The sequence below is a fragment of the Nycticebus coucang genome, chromosome 11 (assembly GCF_027406575.1).
Source record: "Nycticebus coucang isolate mNycCou1 chromosome 11, mNycCou1.pri, whole genome shotgun sequence".
In the NCBI taxonomy this organism is placed as follows: Eukaryota; Metazoa; Chordata; class Mammalia; order Primates; family Lorisidae; genus Nycticebus; species Nycticebus coucang.
This window is the reverse complement of record NC_069790.1, coordinates 42,328,624-42,347,687: the sequence shown is the minus strand read 5'-3', so window position 1 is coordinate 42,347,687 and position 19,064 is coordinate 42,328,624.

Here is a 19,064-nt window from a genome sequence, read left to right as displayed (position 1 = left end):
CTTCACAAAGGAAAAAGAGAAACGTGACCATTACTTTACTTCAATCGTGTGGAACAATGACTCCCAAATTAGTGCTTCCTAAGCAAGGTTAAAGACGAGTAGCAAGACCTGGGAGCCTCTTGGCAAAGCAGCTCCACATCCATCTGTTTTGTACATTGGGCTGACGTACAGGGTTTGCTGACAACAGTCTATATACCTTTGTTTTCTTATTGTTATTGTTTTGTTTTAAATTTGGTAAATGACTCTGTAATTTGAAGAACTGTATAACTCCAAAGTAGAAACAATATTCTTTTCTTGATACACAGTTCTGAGTGTAAGTTTTAAACTATAGAATAAAAAAATATATAATGTTTCAGAAACTGCTGAGGCATATATGGTAACTTATGTCTATTTCCAAAATTGTCCCTCATTAAGTCCATGGCATAACATTAAAGTGTGGTTTTCTAAAACAATTCCAAATGGGGCTATATTGATATAAGTATGTAGTTGCTAGAGATCAAACTATAGCTTATAGATTTAGAAGATTAATTAGAATAAAATTTTATTAATATATTATTTTGTTAGTTTATTAGGATTGCTAATGTAATGTTAAGGTTTGTTTTCTCAATGTATTAATTTTTGAAGGATACTTCATGGGACAAAATCCAAAATCTACAAAAAGGATGCTGCAAAGCAAGTCTATCTCTCTACACTGTCTTTTAATCTTTCTTGATAAAACCATTCTTACTAGTTACTCATGAAAACATTTGATATGTGTATTCTTGAGAATAGAGGTATATGAAAATAACTAACATAGTGCTAGTTGAGCATTTTAGGAGTTCAAAAGGAAGAGGGACATTTTGGTTGACTTGCCTATGGAAGGCTTGACAGAAAAGGTATTTGAGTTAATCTTGCAGCATGTGGAAGTTATTAGGCTTTTATGGTACACTCAAAATTTAAATTCTTTCCTACTGAAAATTAAGACATCAGATACAAACCAATATATATCTAAATGTCGGTTATATACCTAACGAATCAATTTGAGAAGACAGCTTCACCTCTATAGCAAAACAGCTTGCCCACACTCTTCCCTCCTATTCCCTTCCCCAGTTTAGTTTCGGCACAGCTTAAGAAGCTAAAGTTTAGGTATACCGAGCAGACTGTCCTAGAAATAAAGCTTCTCATGATTTCAAGGCAGAGAAACAATGAAAAAAAGGGTGGGATTCCCTAATACTTTATCTAGTTGAGAATATGGATCAATAGATATTACACATTACTATGTAAGTCTGTTTTCATCTGTCATTGACAGTGAGAAAGAGGCAGAGCAAGAGGCCATCAATGTTACTCAGATGGTGCTCCTCCTCCATGCAAACAGGAGATGAACAGAAAAGAGGTTCTCTCATCCTCATTCAAAAAAACATGCAGGAAATCTGCAGAACTCCATAAAAGAGTTGCATTCTCTCAAGTCAAAAGCAGAAAGAGTAAGACTTATTATAATCTAACTAGTGGTAGTCCTGTCTAAGGAAAAAAATGTATCTAACGAAAACCTATGGTCAAATCATGGGCCTACAGATACAAATTTGTGAAATTGAAGTGGGGAGTGTAGGACAAGGAAAGAGAGAGTGGAGTGGGTATTGGCAAGTGTTTAATAGGTCTGGGGTGGGAGAGAAGGGAAGCTCTAGTACGTAGGACTTCCTGATTTCTGTGTCTTAGCAATACTCATTATGGCCATCTTCAAGCTATCAACATGACATAACTGAACACAAAGTTGAGAAGAGATGTGCACAATTGACTCTCCCAAGCTGGTCCAAGCCAGTTCCAGCACAACCCTGGAGAAGGAAACACTGAAGTCTGAAGACCTGAGAGTTTCAGTAATGATATGGTGTTCTTGACAGTGGCTGGAAATGGTGCATCTCTAAATATGTCAGCACTTCCACCATATGTTCTGCTAAAACCTGAATGTTCCAAGAAGATCTCTTGCTAGCATCAGGTAATCACAAAATAGCCAGAACAAGTCCATTTTTATCTCTTACACTTTATCTAAAAACGTGCTGAAAACCACTGACTTGTTTTTTGCTAGTGCTGTTATATTTCAAGTACCTTCTTAGAAAGTATTACTCACTGTAATTTTTCAAAAATTATGTGCTTACAATATAGGCATTTCTTTTAAATGGGGAAAAGTATCCCCTGAAAAGAGGACTCAACTGAATGATATGCAGAGATTATTTATTCCCAAAAGTCTGAAAAACTGTGAGGTAATAACACATTTTCTGGCTCTCCAAAGTTGGAAATAAAATACTGATCTATTATGGTGAGTGCAAGGTAAAGCCACTGTGTAAATACTTATGGTAGACCAGTTGGCTTGTTGTACAATTAATTATTAGTTTTATGTTAATCACTCTAAGCATCTATGTCTTTGGCTTCTCTCCCTCCCCACCCACTTTTCCCCCTACCTTAGCCCTCATAATCATTTTCTAATTACCTATTGAATATCTTTATTTCTATCTTCAGCAAAGTATACTTGATATGTACAACATCCAATTCACCCCCTCACACACACATACACTCCTGAATTCCCATTAATGGCATCATAATCTGCCCAATCATTGAGAAGAAAACATGGGAGTAATCCTTGAAAATTTTTCCCTCAACATCACTAGAGCATCAGATACTATTTATTTTACATCGGAAACACTTGTCAACTCAATCTTGTTCTCTCCTTCCTCATTTGTATGCCTTTAGTTCAAGCCTTCATTTTTGCATTACTATAATCTCCCTACTGCTCTTATTTTTTCTGATTCACTCCAAACGTTTATGAGTCATTTTATCAAATATAATTTGCATAGCAAGACCCTTGTGGATAACTACTCAATGAAAATTCATGGACCTCATAGATGCTAAAGTGTTTTGCCACAGTTTGTATGGCTCTTTATCCTCTGCTCACAGCCTATTTTTCCAGTTTCATCTGCCAACACTTCCCTTAGGATAAGTAAAAAGATGTTTAAGTAATAGTATCTGCCTCATCTTATCCACAAGCTGAAGGCAGGCATCACAAAATAATCATAGCCAAGATTTCCCATGGAATAAGGATACAACTTCAAAACTCTCATCAATCAACCATAGCTTTCAAGCAGCTACCTACAACCTTATGAGAATGTATTCATGAAATGCAGTATATCTGCCAGCCCGTTTATCTTTTTCCTGTTCCTTATCCAACTGTCCTATTGTTAAGCACTAACAATACTTGTGATTCAAGGAATACGTGGTGCTTATTTATGCCATCTTGCCTTTGAACATGTTATTCCCTTTGCCTGAACTCTCTTCCTCTTTCATACTTTTCAAGTCAATTCATATTTCACCTTACAAATTTTTTTCCCAGGTGGTCACTTTTTATTTGACATTTCCCTGACATTTCCCATTCCCCCCAACCCCAAGAAATCTAAACTTTTTCTTCTCTGTGCTTTATAATTATTTACATGCTGATTCCTCAACTAGATTGAGTTTTTAGAGAAAGGGAGAGTGTCTAATTCATCTTCATTTTCTTAGTGCCTAATATATTTCCTAAGAAACAGTAGGTTTATAATAAATGATTAGATAATTATTGAAATATGCAAGAACACACACACATCTTCCTCTTATCTGTCCCTTCACACCCTGATTCAGCTTACTAGACTAATTAATTTTAGATGTGTATACAGTGTAAACAATAACTAAATCCAACTTTAATCCCTATGATAACCTTACTACCAGATAGAATAATATGAATAATTTAGCACTTCCAGTATGGATTGAACTGGTTAATGACTAAAGCATTATGGCCCAAAGAGATGAGTGGAATCCAATTAATCAATAAGAGTAAACTTACTCTATCAACAGAAACTAGATGGAAATGTAACTAAGACCTTTATCCTTTTTTTCCATGTCTTTTAAAAAGAGGCAAAAGATTAAGACTATAAAACATGGGAAAAAATTTAAATCAGAAAAAAAGAAATGCATTCATTTTAGAAATATTTTTCTACTACTATATCTGTGTAAAACTATGTCTAGATAGGATATTCTTATAAACTTGAGAATTAGAAAAATTATCTATAGTATTCTTCAGAATTCCAATTTTAATGGTGAAGAAAAACATGCATGTGAAAAACAATATGGATCCAATGTGCTTTTTCTGATGTGTACTTTAAGTATTTGATTAATATACTTCCAGAAATTCATGAAATGTTTTACCATAAAGTTGTCAACATTGTAAGATGATTTTCCTTGTTCTATTTAAGGTGCCAGATATTTGATTCAAACTTAGCCATATGGACAAATAAGGATCTCTATCCAAACTCTGAACAATTTTTGTCCTTGATGTCCTATTCTATATCACCAGCAATGATCGTAGGTTCTTAAATATCACTTAGATACAATCCAAATGTATATATGTTTTAGTATGGACTTTTCCCCCATCCCTCCCAAACTCATTTTTTATTCTTTATTATTTCTTAAATTAGGGACATTTAAGTTTATGGTATCCCCATGAACTCTTAAAATTGTACATAAAACACTATATATATTTGTATGGTTTCCTTGGGAAATGGCACACGGTCTTAATATTTTTTACAAAGTTTGTGTGCTCTAAAATAGCATGAAAGACCACTCTTTCCTCTCAATATTCCCTCCTGAGCAATGTTTTCTGTTTATTATTTGTTCTGTATGGCCAATCTCTACACCTGTCGGAGCGTCATTTCCCATTTATATTTGGATGCTATCCTGATTCATAGACTGTAGCCATCACACCCAAACTCATTCTTATGCTCTGGACCTGTGTTTCCAAATGCTATACTGGACTGTCCTCTTAACCTCATTATAACATTCCAAACTACTGACTGAGGCCAGCTCACTACATTTGGCACTGGAAAAACAAGGTAGTATGTGCCTTCAAAGACATTTTTTGTGATTATCCTTTACTGGGCACACAATATAATTTAGAAATTGTGTTTAAGATTTTACCTATATTATCCCATTTAATCTCACAACAAATCTGTGAGATATGCAGAGAAAGAAACTGAGGATCAGAGAGATTACATAACCTACTTAAAGTTGCAAAAGTATTTATTTGGGAAGACTCAATTTGAATTGATTTTGTTTGCCTCTGGGGTCCACTAAGTTTTTGACCACTATATTGTAATTCCTCTCTTATAAAGGTGGCTCAGAGTTGGGAGCTGATCATTGCAATAACATATACCCCGTGGCAAGTACCAGATCACATCCTACTTAAAAACCTATGATTTCCAGAGGCCTCGATGATCAAGTCCACACTCTTTAGCCCAGATTAGAGTTTGGTCTCAATGGATCTCTCAGTTCTCAGTTGCCAACATATTCCTGATCTGTATTCTAGCATCTAGTGACAACAAATACTGATTCTTTCTTCAATACATCATGCTCTCATGCTTCTCTCTGACTTGTGTCACTCAGGAGGCTGGAAATTTATTTGCCCCTCTTGTCATGTTAGAAGAGTTTTATTTTCGAGACCTATTTAAATGAGCATTGCCATCTAAGTAATACTGAGGCAAAATTAGTTCCCATTCTTTCATAATACTTATGCCCTACTGTAGGCAGGGCTTGAATGTAATTTATTTACTGATCTCCCTCCATTCCTAGATAAGTCCCTTGAGGATAGGAGCTATGTTAGTTTTTTTAGCATTAGTGATGGTAGTGCACTGCCTAGATAGTTATTCAATAAATATTTGTATGATAAATGGTTAGTATTCAATCTTTATCTGCATTTGATGTTGAGCATCATTATAGAGAGAGGACACCTCAACAGAACATAACTTTGATTCGACTATTTTCCCTACACACATCCATAGTATATAATTAAATAATATTATATGAATGTTCCACAAAATATAGGTATCATTTAATTTTCCATTTACACTCTTCATGTTGTTTTCTAGAAGTTTTCTGTTGACTGTTTGGCCAGCTGACAGAAATATAAAGGCAAAACTATTATATGGGGATATGAATAAGGTGTTATTCCTATCTTGCTTGCTTGGTGAAAGAATTGTTTTGTGTAAGCAATGAGATTTAACAAAAGTCATAATAAAAGACAAGGAAATACTTGGAAGAGATGTAAGAAAGCCTATGATAGTCTGTTTAAAAAGATGACAATGACACATCAGAGGGAGGTGCCAAAGCAATTCAATGGGAGAACCAAAAATCTTTTGAACAAAAGTCCTGGATCAGATGGATCCCCAGATATAAAAGAATAAATTTAAGGCCAGGCACAGTGGTTCATGACTATAATCTTAGCATTCTGGGAAGCCCAAGTTGGAGGATTGCTTGAGCTCAGGAGTTCAAGAACAGCCTGAGCAAAAGTGAGACCCTGTCTCTACTAAAAATAGAAAAATTAGCTGGTGTTGTGCCTGTTGCCATTAGTCCTAGCTACTTAAGAGGCTGAAGCAGGATGATCGCTTGAACCAAGGAGTTTGAAGTTGTGACCTAAGCTGACAACATGGCACTCTAGTCTGGGTAACAGAGTGAGACTCTGTCTCAAAAAAAAAAAAAAAAAGAATAAATTTAGGCCACCTACTTGAAAAATTTATAAAAATTAACAAAATGGATCAAATATCTAAATGTAATAAACTATAAAACTCTTAAAATATAGAGACAAATATTTATCACCTCAGATGATGGTTTCATAGATATGACACCAAAACCACAAGCAACGATAAAAAATTAGGCAAACTGGACTTCACTAAAATTAAAAACTTTTGCATATCAAAGGACGCTATTAAGAAAGAGAAAAGACAATTCACACAATGAAAGAAAATATTTGCAATCATATACCTAAGAGTCTATTATACATAATATACAGATAATTCCTCCAATTCAGTAATAAAAGAATCTTGTTTAAAAATGAGCTAAGGCAGCTTGGTACCCGTAGCACAGTGGTTATGGCGCCAGCCACATATACTGAAGTTGGTGGGTTCCAATCCAGCCCGGCCCAGCTAAAACAACAATGACAACTGCAACAAAAAATAGCCAGGTGTTGTGGTGGGCACCTATAGTCCCAACTATTTGGGAGGCTGAGGAAAGAGAATTTGAGTTTGAGGTTGCTGTGAGCTGTGATACCACAGCAGTCTACCCAGGGCGACATAGTGGGAGTCTGTCTCAAAAAAAAAAAAAAAAAATGAGCTAAGGCTTTCAATAAATATTTTGCCAAAGAAGATTAAAAAATGACCAAGAAATGTATGAAAAGATGATCACATTAGGGGAATTAAAATCAAAATCACAGTGAACTATCACTTCATACTGTCTAAGATGGCTATAATATAAAAAGAATAACAATAAATATGTTAGCAACAATACAGAGAAATTAGAAACTTCATGTATTGCTGGTGGGAATGTAAAAGACTGCACCACTGGAAAAATAGTGTGGCAGTTACTAAAAAAAGTGAACATAGAGTTTTCGTATAACCCAGCAATTTCACTCATGCTTAAGAAAAATAAAACTGTGAGTTCATACAAAAGCTTGCAAACAAATATTCATGGCAACATTCAAAATAGAAAATACAGAACAAATCTAATTGTCCATCAACTGATGAAGGTACAGACAAAATGTGATATAGCCACACAATGAAATATTAGTCAGCTATATAAAAGAATGAAGTAATAGTCTATGCTGTGACATGGATAAACGTTCAAAACATTAAAAGTGGAAGAAGCAAATCACAAAAGTCCATTTATTGTATGATCCATGTATAATAGTCCCAAATTAGGCAAATCCACAGCAAGAGAAAGCAGATTAGATTCTTCCAAGAGATAGCAGAAGGGAAAATAGGGAGTGGCTGTTAATAAGTATGGGGCTTATTTCTGGGGTGATAAAAATGTTCTGGAATTAAATAACATTCAAGGTTTCACAATCTTATGAATATACAAAACAACCCCACTGAACTCTACAATTTGAAATGGTAAATTTTATGCTATGTGAATTTTACTAAAAGTTTTTAGAAGGCACCTATCTCGCAGGTTATTTGTAACTCTGAATGGAAGTTTTAAAATGCATGAGACCTGCTGGCGCAGTGGCTTACACCTATAATGTTAGCTCTCTGGGAGGCCGAGGGCTGATTACTTGAGCACAGGAGTTCGATACCAGCCTGAGCAAGAGTGAGACCCCCGTCGTCTGTAAAAATAGCCAGGTGTTTTGGTGGGTGCCTGTAGTCTCCGCTACTTGGGAGCTGAGGCAAGAGGATCACTTGAGCTCAAGAGTTTGAGGTTGAGCTATGACATCATGGCACTACTGAGGGGGATAAAGTGAAACTCTGTCTCAAAAAAATAAAATAAAATACAATGCATGGGATCTATATTCAGTAAATACTAATTACCATTTTTTTAAATGAATTGAATGGAAAAGATGAGATTTATTCATGTTAGGGGGATTAAAAATACTTATGGTTTATGTAAGACATATGGAAAATAAATGCAAATGTGTTAAAACTTTTATAAAATACCTCCTTTAGGGCTAATGAATTACAAGGGAGACAATGGATTCTTTCATCCACATTTTCCTGACTAGCATAATTTGTGGTAATATAAGTACACAAGCTGTTTGTGCTTCTCATAAATGCCACTACAGTAGCAAACACAGAGGGGATGGACACTACACTCCATCCAACAATTGAGTAAACTAATTACTGAGTTACCATTATGACTAATATGTTGGTTGCTACATCCAATAATAGATATAAAAATTATATAATGCAATCACAATAAATATCAGAATCTCATACCATCATTAATGGGGTCACTATCTGTAGCAAAAAATGTTTAAAATTATTAGAGCTAACTTATGCCAGGCTATAATATTTTTGCAGGTGCAATACACAGTGGTATTTAATTTTAAACTGCATAGGATACTGTAAAAGTCACCTTATGGCACAAGCAATGTATGCAACTAATTGTTTATGGTTCTGCATTCCTGAAAGATGTACATCCTGCACTAAATGTTTAATGTGTCCTTGTCTGAAGGGGAATACAATATTAATTTTGTTTTGATGACAAGTTTAGTCCACACAAAAATAACAAACTTAGCTTATCACAGTGTCAGAAAATTTTGCTCCCTTTGTTGCGGGATTTTTTTAAATTTTTAAAAATTTTCTCTATACATATAGGTGTGTTTATTTGGTTTCCACTTTTTGCCTTCACAAAATTAAAAAGGCTTAAAATTTAATAACAATAGCAATGTTTAAGATAAGGACTAGAAACAAAAACCTAGTAAAGAACGAACAAAGATAAATACAATTCAGAAAAGAAATCAGACGATTACTGCAATGAAATATTGAGCAGTAATAATAATAATAACGCAAACAAAGTAACAGTCACAGTGTCAGATAAGAGTATGTCTATCATAGACAATGTTTTTTTTGAGACTTTGGAAAAAAAATAATAAGACGTTAACTGATGACTCCATACTGTACCTCAGAATAAAAGCATTCTGTTGCAGGATTTTTAAGAAACATCTATTTCTCAAGAGTATAATCTCAAAGAACATTCTATAAATTCATCAAAGTTTAATGATAAAAAACACAATACATGCTATGCAATTTATTGGTGGGTACTTTGGAAGTAAATGTCAAAGATTAAAATTCAGAGAAGACCACAATTATAAAATGGTTCACAGAGATTTATTTGAATGAAAATGAAAAAAAAAAAAAAAGTACATCCAATTTCCTGAAACAATTTGTTTCTTCTGAGTTTCTGGTTTTACTTTATTATCCTATGACAAGCAGTTCACAACACAAGGAAAATAAATTTAAAGAAGGGAGGAAGGGAGAGAGGAAGAAAAGGAGGAGAGCGAGAGAAATAAGAAAAAATAGAAGGAAAAAATCAAAGGAAAATCACAGGAAAAACTAAAGGAAATGAGGCTTTGTCTTAAAAAAAAAAACAGCAACTATAAAACAGTTCACAACATGACTTTTCTTTTCTAATGGCTGATGTCTATTTTAGCAAGTTTCTTACATTAATATATAAGAAAGCTGAACAGAAATGGCTCTATTCGCATCAAGAATGAATTCATGTCATATAAATATGATTTTGGCTAAATGCTATGTATATGTATATATGTGCCCAACTTCTTTATTCTCTGAATTACTTAACTATTCTAAAAGTCAACAAAATCAAGTAAGTTTCATAATTCATGAAACTACACTGGGCATTTGAACTAGTGTTTTTTTTTTGTTGTTGTTGCTGTTGTTGGAACAATATTTCCAAAATATAAGACATAAGATTTAGAGAATCCTGTTGGTTTCCCATGCAGATATCCTGGTACCAACTTCTATCTCAAATGCATCCCCCACGTGCTCTGGGGCTGGCAGACAAGATGCACTGCTTTCCCTTCTGCTTAAAATTTCCCTCAGCTCTGTGGAAGCTTCTGCATCTGGCAGGTAATTCTCTCTTTCCTCCTTTCTAATACTAGCCAGCTTTTATCCCCAATGCAGGACCTACTCTGAGATGCACCAAGGTCACATGCAGGACGAGGAAGAAGCTAGTTTTCAGCTACAACTACACTCCCACTTAGCTCCTTGCTCCACCCTCCCATGCTTCCCTCCTTCCCTTTTCCTGAGAGCACTCTCTCAGGAACCTGACCTAAGACATAAAGAAAATGATATTCCCCTTGCAAATTTTATAGCTATCATAATTTCTCTGAAATATTGTTTTAAGGACATATTATTCCTGGCATATTCTTTTGGTTTGAGGTTGTTTTGTTAGATTTCAAGATATGAGCTAAAAATCACAAGAACTCAGAATCTGAACTAAATACACTAGCAGAAAAATTTAAGTAACTAAATATTTTTTCCTGTATAATTAAACTTCTTACATGCCAGTGAAGAATTTATCTCATTACCTTCAGACCTTTCCCTCAGGTTTCTTCTGTCTTCCTCAAGCCTCCTTGGCTGGTATAATGCCTACTCTTTGGGGCTTAGCTTGTCTCTTCTGAACTCCTGAAGTTAGCTAAGGTGTCTTTCTGAGGTGGTTTCAGAGTACCTTGTGCTTACCATAATCATCACGCTCATCACGCTTTATGGTGACTATCTGTTCATCCCCTCTTTCCCTCCCCCCAACACACCTGGAACTTTTGCTGAAAGCTAGACAAGGACTATGTTTTATTCTTTATGCTGTGCCCATTATTCAGCATGGTACCTACATACTACAGGTACCTAAGTATTTGTTGCATGAATACCTCCTTTATGCCTATTAAATGAATATTATACTGTGCAGTTGATGAAATGTTCCTGCTTCAGTATATAAACTAAATTACACAGATCAAAGAAAGGAAATGTTTTCCCATTTCAAATTATACCAGAATTGTTATTGGCAACTGAAAAAGAGACATTGTAGCTGAGAAAACTTAAAAGTGACCAAACCAATAATATAAAAAGAATTCCAATAATATGAATATAATTTTTAAGATATTTAACTTGAACAATAAAATGTTCAGGCTAGGTTAAATATATACATTCAGCTCAACACATAGTAAGCACTTAATATTTCACTAGCATGTTCTTCAATTACATGAGAAACAGGGCTTATTCATTAATAAATCATAAATAGTGCAAGATAAAATATAAGTTAATGGGAAGAGCTTCTGGCACAAGCAAGTATTTTATGAGATGGAATTTGTAAAATGGCTGCAATTAGAGAGTAGGTTTTTAACAAAACATGATGAAGAGAGAAGAATGAATTTGACATTTTGAAGAAATCATAAGAAAATTGGTCTCATTGAAGTAGAGGACTTGTGTTAGGGAATGGGGAAGATATGGGTAGATAAGAAAGTAAAGTTAGATTAGTTGATGGGTATCTTAGGATGGATATTTAAAACTTATTTGAAAAAAAAGGAAAAGTTGCAGGCTGTAAAGAATCAAAGTGGCATATGTATGTAAAACAAAGCATTTTCAGAATAAAGTCTGTGATAGTATTTAAGAAGGGATAGGAAAATTGAAGGTAAATCTGAAAATTATAAGCTTTTCATTAAAGTTAATGTATACCATGGAAGATTATGCAGCCTTAAAGAAAGATGAAGCCTTTACCTCTTTCATGTTTACATGGATGGAGCTGGAACATATTCTTTTTAGCAAAGTATCTCAGGAATGGAAGAAAAAGTATCCAATATACTCAGCCCTACCATGAAACCAAGTTATAGCTTTCATATGAAAGCTATAATCCAATTATAGCCCAAGAATATGGGGAAAGGGGAGAAGGAGGGGAGGGGAGGGGGAGAATGGGTGGAGGGAGGGTTATTGGTGGGACCACACCTACAGTGCATCTTACAAGGGTACATGTGAAATTTATTAAATGTAGAATATAAATGTCTTAACACAATAACTAAGAAAATGCCGTGAAGGCTATGTTAACCAGTGTGACGAAAATATTTCAAATTGTATATAAAAACAGCACATTGTACCCATGATTGCATTAATGTACACAGCTATGATTTAATTTAAAAAACTGATCAATAAAGAAATGGTAAATGAAAGCATGAAAATAGAGTTATGAGATTGAATTTTACCATGTACAGGATAATGAATAAGCTGTCATGCATACAATACTAGAAAATTCAATATTGCTTATCTGCCTAATTCTGTCCAACATAAGGACTCAGTATAATCCTCTTGTATTATGAATTCACCTATTGAGGGGAACTGGAGGGTATTTTCATAGTTCAGATTCAAGTGAACTTAAATCTTGAGAGACCAAAACTAGAAAAACATATATACTTGCATGCACGTGCACACACACACAGTATATATTACCCAAGAAAGTGTCAAGGAAAAGAAATCAATGACATGAGCCCTCTTAAGAGAGGCAGAATAAAAGAATTTACCAGTCTAAAGGGCATAGAAAAAGCCACAGACAGAAGGGAAGCCTAGAGTCAGGAGTCAAGCTGAAATGGGACAGCCGTAAAGCAAGTCAGGAAATAACTGACTTGGCGAGTATGGCTGCCTTTACGGAGGCTGGACAGGTGGGCTGGTTTAAAGATGGTAAGTCTCCTGGGCTTCATAGATGCCTCAGAAAATGTTTCTAAAAAGAAGCTAATTTTAAAAAGAGAGGGCAATTTTCTATTCCTACACACAATCTTATGCATTAGCAGAGAACAATGAACAGCAGGAAGATGACCTCCACTTGACTTTTGCCTCCAAATCTCTCAGCAAGTGCATCTAATTGGCTGAACCAAATTTGCATATGGAACTTTTAACAGCATGGGAATCTGGGAAATGCAGTTTTTAGCCATCCAGCCTCTGCAGTATATGAATGCACACTATTAAAAAGTGAGAATGGTTGCAAATTGGCCATAGGCACCATACCAAGAGTCAAAGATTTCACAAATCTCTTATCCAAGGTCAGAGAACTTACAAGTGCAAGAGCAGCAAACTTGAATTCAAAGATTTTGGCCACTTGCCCAGTGCTCTTTCCACTACATCAGTCTACTGCACTGATTACTCTCTGAAGACATTTGCCAAAGGAGACATATTTTCAAATCTTGTGCTAATTATATTTTTCACTGAAGCATTAATTCAGGCATCTGTGAACATTGTTACCTTTTAGTCTTATGTCAAACCTAGTTGTTCTTCCAAACTTAGACTTAATCTTATTTTACAGTAATTACAGTTAAACCAACACTGCTAGGGTTTAATACCTTTGAGTATTTTTCTCAGCAGGCTTGCTGCTTAATCCATTTAATGTCAGAACAACACAAACCTTCTTATTAAAATGGAGGAAAGGACATTATTAGACACTACACTAGTGGCTTTCTTTCTGCTGTGTAAAATCTACCAATATGGCAATATTTGGACCTTACCTTTATTTTAATGTGTGCTTTCTGCTGACCATATGAAAAAAAAAAACAAAACACTAAAAAGGGGAAGATTTGGAATGTCAAGCCCCCTTGAATCTTAATCACACAGAAAAGTATAATAAAAGCTCCCTGAAGCAAATCTTCCTGATTTGTACTTCACTATTAAAATTAAAAATATAAACTATGCAAATAAAATATTTGTATAAAATGAAAAAAATGCAACATTAATATCTCATTTGTATTGAATTAAATCATGACTTTCATTTCAAATGCATTTCAAAGTAAGCTTGGGAATGTATTTTTGTATGTACATTCAATAGTCTAAGTACAAAAATCCCTAATCTGTACCTTGAAAGAAATTATAAATTACTAATTACTTGAAAGTAATTATAAATTACTACACACGTTTGTTTAGACTTATGCAACCATGTTAAAATTAAAGAGGGGATAAATTCATAGAAATGAATACAAGAGAGGCATACATTATCATTACAGTTATAACACGTTTGTTCTCTTTTTTACCTCTTTAAACAGGTAAAAAATTGTGGGACAAAATGGGTTAGAGGAAATGTATCTAGTAGTTTTGTATTAAGAACACATAGAAAAGAATACAGTGTGTATTGGTAGGGGCATGGGGAAGGGGGGAGAGCAGACAGAGAAGGAGGGAAGGGATGAGGGAAAGGAAAAGAAAAAAAAACAAGAAAAGAAAAGAAAATAGTGACTAATTCTCACATAAATTGGATTTAATTTTGACCAAAGTATATTACTTAAAAATTAATTTTTAATTCAACTTGTTAATATGTTGTTTAGGATATTGCATCCTCATTTATAAGTGACATATGTTTGTAATTTCCCCTTTATAACAATATATTTTCTCCAATTTTAATATCAGGTGTACCCAGATCAAGTAGTATGATTTTGAAGTAGTTCTTCTTTTTCTATTGTCTATAAGACTTGGCATGATCTATTTTTTGAAATTATATTTTACTTTTATTTATAAATATTACTTGTCTATTTTTTGAGACTTAAAAAATAAGAAGAAGTTAACTGATGACTTCATACTGAATCTCATAGTCAAAGCATTCTATAATAGATATACTCTTATTTGACAATGTGAATGTTACTTTCTTTGCATTATTATTATTATTGGTTAATATTCTGATGTAGCAATTGTCTGATTCCTTTTCTGAATGTATTTATGTTCATTCATTCTTTCCTAGGTTTTTGTTTCTAGTCCTTATCTTAAACATTGTTATTGTTATTAAATTTTAAGCCTTTTTAATTTTGTGAAGGCAAAAAAATGGAAACCTAATAAACACATGTATATGTAAAAAAAAAAAAAGAATATAGTATAGAAAAAAATGTGTTGTTGTTAAGGATCAAATAAAGGAGTTTGAAATTACCTGAGTCTTGAGTAGGTTTGATTACATCAATATCACAGATTATTTATTTCACTCAACATATCAATTAGAGATACAGAATGTTAAAGTTATTATAGTTGAATACATTTTTGAGTCAAAATTTGTTCTTATATTCAACCTTCCAAATAGTGAAGGCTGTGATTAACCTACAAAGAACTTTGGTGGACTTACTAAAGAAAATAATTGATCCTGCGAAAAATCTAAATATTCCTATTTATTACTGGAAGTGAACCTTTAGAGAGGACTAATGTTTTTACTCCTGAAAGCCATTATATACTATATGTTCACATCCTTATGTGTAATATACACACATATAAATGTGCGGGTATATGAGAGAGGGATCACATGAGAGGGTTTTCCTTTTGCTTTTCACATAGGTTGCTAAAATAATAAGTTCAATTTAACTTTCAAATTAAGATTAGGGGGGAAAAAAGGCCAGGCACGGTGGCTCACACCTGTAATTCTAGCAGTCTTGGAGGCCGAGGCTGGTGGATCCCCTGAGCTCAGGAGTTCAAGACCAGCCTGAGCAAGAGAGAGACCCTGTATCTACTAAAAATAGAAAAAATTAGCTGGGTGACATGGTCAGGGGATGAAGTCCCAGTTTCTTGGGAGACTGAGGCAGGAGGTGCTTAAGCCCAAGAGTTTGAGGTTGCTGTGAGCTATGACAATGCCACAGCACTCTACCTTGAGTGACAGAGGGAGACTCTTGTCTAAAAAGCAAAAAGAAAGAAGGAAATAACGAAGGAAGGAAGAAAGGAGGGAAAGGAAGGAGAGAGAGAGAAAGGGAGGTAGGAAGATTATAATAGCACATTGTTAATCTTTTTTTTCTCTGAAGTATCTTCCATAGTAAAGTCTATTATATTATTTGGTAAGTAGTACAGATAGCATACTTTTAAATTAGGTCACTATCTTAGTTTTCCCAAATATGTAGTATTCTGTAGTATCCTGTAAGAAATGCTCAAAGGAGTCATCCCAGCCCAGATGAGTCAGCCTTCAGGCAACACAGATGTAGAAGCAAGATCAGCCAAGGAGAGGCGGAGCAAGATGGCAGCCGAGTAACAGCTTCCTTGCATCTGGGCACCGTGAGTCTGGGGAGATAGGACTCCAGGCGTCTCTGGCTGGTGAGAACTGCCTATCATCACTCCTATGAGGATACAGGGAGTCAGCGAGAGACTTCTGGACCCCAAGAGGAGGACTAAATCCGTGGAAAACCGGCAAGTGGTCGCGTGTGTTCAATCCGTCTAAACCCGCCCACAACTGTAAGTTCAGTAGCAGCGAGACTGCAAACCAGAAAGGCCTTACCTGTGAACTGTTTTGATGTCCTTGGACTTGGCACTGAGTTGAACTGCCTTGGGGAAGGCCTGAGCGGGAGTGCGAGAACTTTGGCCGTTGTCTAGGGCCCCAGTCTGAGCCGCTGAGCCAGACGGAGATAATGGTGTTTGGCGGTGGGTCACACGGATCCATTGCCAGCGATCTGCCCTGGCAAGCTCCGCCCTCAGGGTCGCAGAGCTAGAAACGGGTGGGAGCTGGTAACCCAGCAACCAAGTAGCCTAAGGGTGGGGTCTGAGACGCCTTGCAGCCCTAACCCTCAGGGGCAGAGTGAGACCGGTTTTGGCACACTGAGTAAGTGGATAGCCACTTCAGCAGCAATTCCAGCAAGAAAGCTGGGAAAGCTTCTGCTCAACAAGTTTACAAGTTCGAAGTGCCTTTTAAGTAGGCTGAAGAGAGATTCAGGGTGTCTACCTGCTGGGGTTTGAGTAATCAGCAGCCTCCAGTCGTATCTGAACTGTGACTAACATCTCATACCCCAGAAGACCACGTGTTGCCCAGACAATATTCAATAACATATACAAACTGCTTTGTTTTTGGTTGTGTATTTTTTTCTTTCTTTTTTTGCTTGGTTGTTTTTTTTGTTTGTTTATTTTGACGTTGCTGATATTCTTTTGTTTTTTTAATTTCAATCTTTTCCACACAGATCCCTTTTTCTTTCTCAATTTTCCTAGTTTAATTATAATTTCCCATTGCTGCTTTTTTTTAATAACTTCAACTTCATTTTTGCTAGTGTTTCTACCGATATAATTTGGTTTTTCACCCAATTTTATCCCTGTAAAGTTTTCTGTTTGCTTCTTTTGGTTTGATTTATAGCATTTTTGTCTTTCCTCTCTACTTGGTGGAGGTGGGGTACTGTGTCTGATCAGGTTAGCAAAGAGCTGCTGACCTCAAGGGAACCACGCAACTGGGCACCCCCAGAAGGTGGGGTTTTTTAAGGTTGTGTCAAAGTACCCTACTGTACACCTATATTGCCCTGTCTCCCTCTTTCTGGGCCTCTCTTCTTTTTGTCAATATTCCTTATACCCACCCCCTCTCCTTTCTCTATCTTTCTTTTTTTCTTATCACTCGGTCCTCCTTTCTTTCATCCCCTTTTTTTTTGCTCTTCAACCTTCTCACTCTTCTGGTCCTGTAACATTTAGTCCACAGGCACAAGAACTTAAAGAGCAAGAGGAAGTGAAAGGAAAATTAGGGCAAGCAAACAGATAAAAGAAATCACTCATGAGGAAGAATCAGCAGAAAACTCCAGGCAACATGAAGAACCAGTCTAGAACAACCCCACCAAGGGACCATGAGGTAGCTACTGCAGATGATTCCACCAGTATAGAAATGTTAGGAATGACAGAAAGGGAATTTAGAATACACATGTTGAAAACAATGAAAGAAATGATGGAAACAATGAAGGAAATTGCTAATAAAGTGGAAAATAACCAAAAGGAAATCCAAAAACAGAATCAAATAAGAGATGAACGATATGAAGAATATAAAAAGGATATAGCAGACCTGAAGGAACTGAAACAGTCAATTAGGGAACTTAAAGATGCAATGGAAAGTATCAGCAACAGGTTAGACCATGCAGAAGAAAGAATTTCAGAGGTAGAAGACAAAGTTCTTGAGATAACTCAGACAGTAAAAGAGGCAGAAAAGAAGAGAGAGAAAGCAGAACGTTCACTGTCAGAATTATGGGACTTTATGAAGCGTTCCAACATTCGAGTTATAGGAATTCCAGAAGGGGAAGAAGAATGCCCCAGAGGAATGGAAGCCATACTAGAGAATATTATAAAAGAAAATTTCCCAAACATCACCAAAGATTCTGACACACTGCTTTCAGAGGGATATCGGACCCCGGGTCGCCTCAACTCTAACCGAGCTTCTCCAAGACACATTGTGATGAACCTGTCCAAAGTCAAGACAAAAGAAAAGATTCTGCAAGCTGCCAGGAGTAAGCGCCAGTTGACCTACAGGGGCAAATCCATCAGAGTTACCACAGACTTCTCTAATGAAACTTTCCAAGCAAGAAGACAATGGTCATCTACCTTTAATCTACTTAAACAGAACAATTTTCAGCCCAGAATTCTGTACCCTGCTAAGCTAAGCTTCAAAATTGACGGAGAAATCAAATCATTTACGGATATACAAACATTGAGGAAATTCGCCACAACAAGACCAGCTCTACAGGAAATACTTCAACCTGTTCTGCACACTGACCACCACAATGGATCAGCAGCAAAGTAAGAACTCAGAAATCAAAGGACAGAACCTAACCTCTACACTGATGCAAAAGATAAAACTAAGCAATGGACTCTCACCAAATAAGACGAATAGAATACTACCACACTTATCCATTATCTCAATAAATGTTAATGGCTTGAATTCCCCACTGAAGAGACATAGATTGGCTGACTGGATTAAAAAACACAAGCCATCCATTTGCTGTCTGCAAGAAACACACCTGGCTTCAAAAGACAAATTAAAGCTCCGAGTCAAGGGTTGGA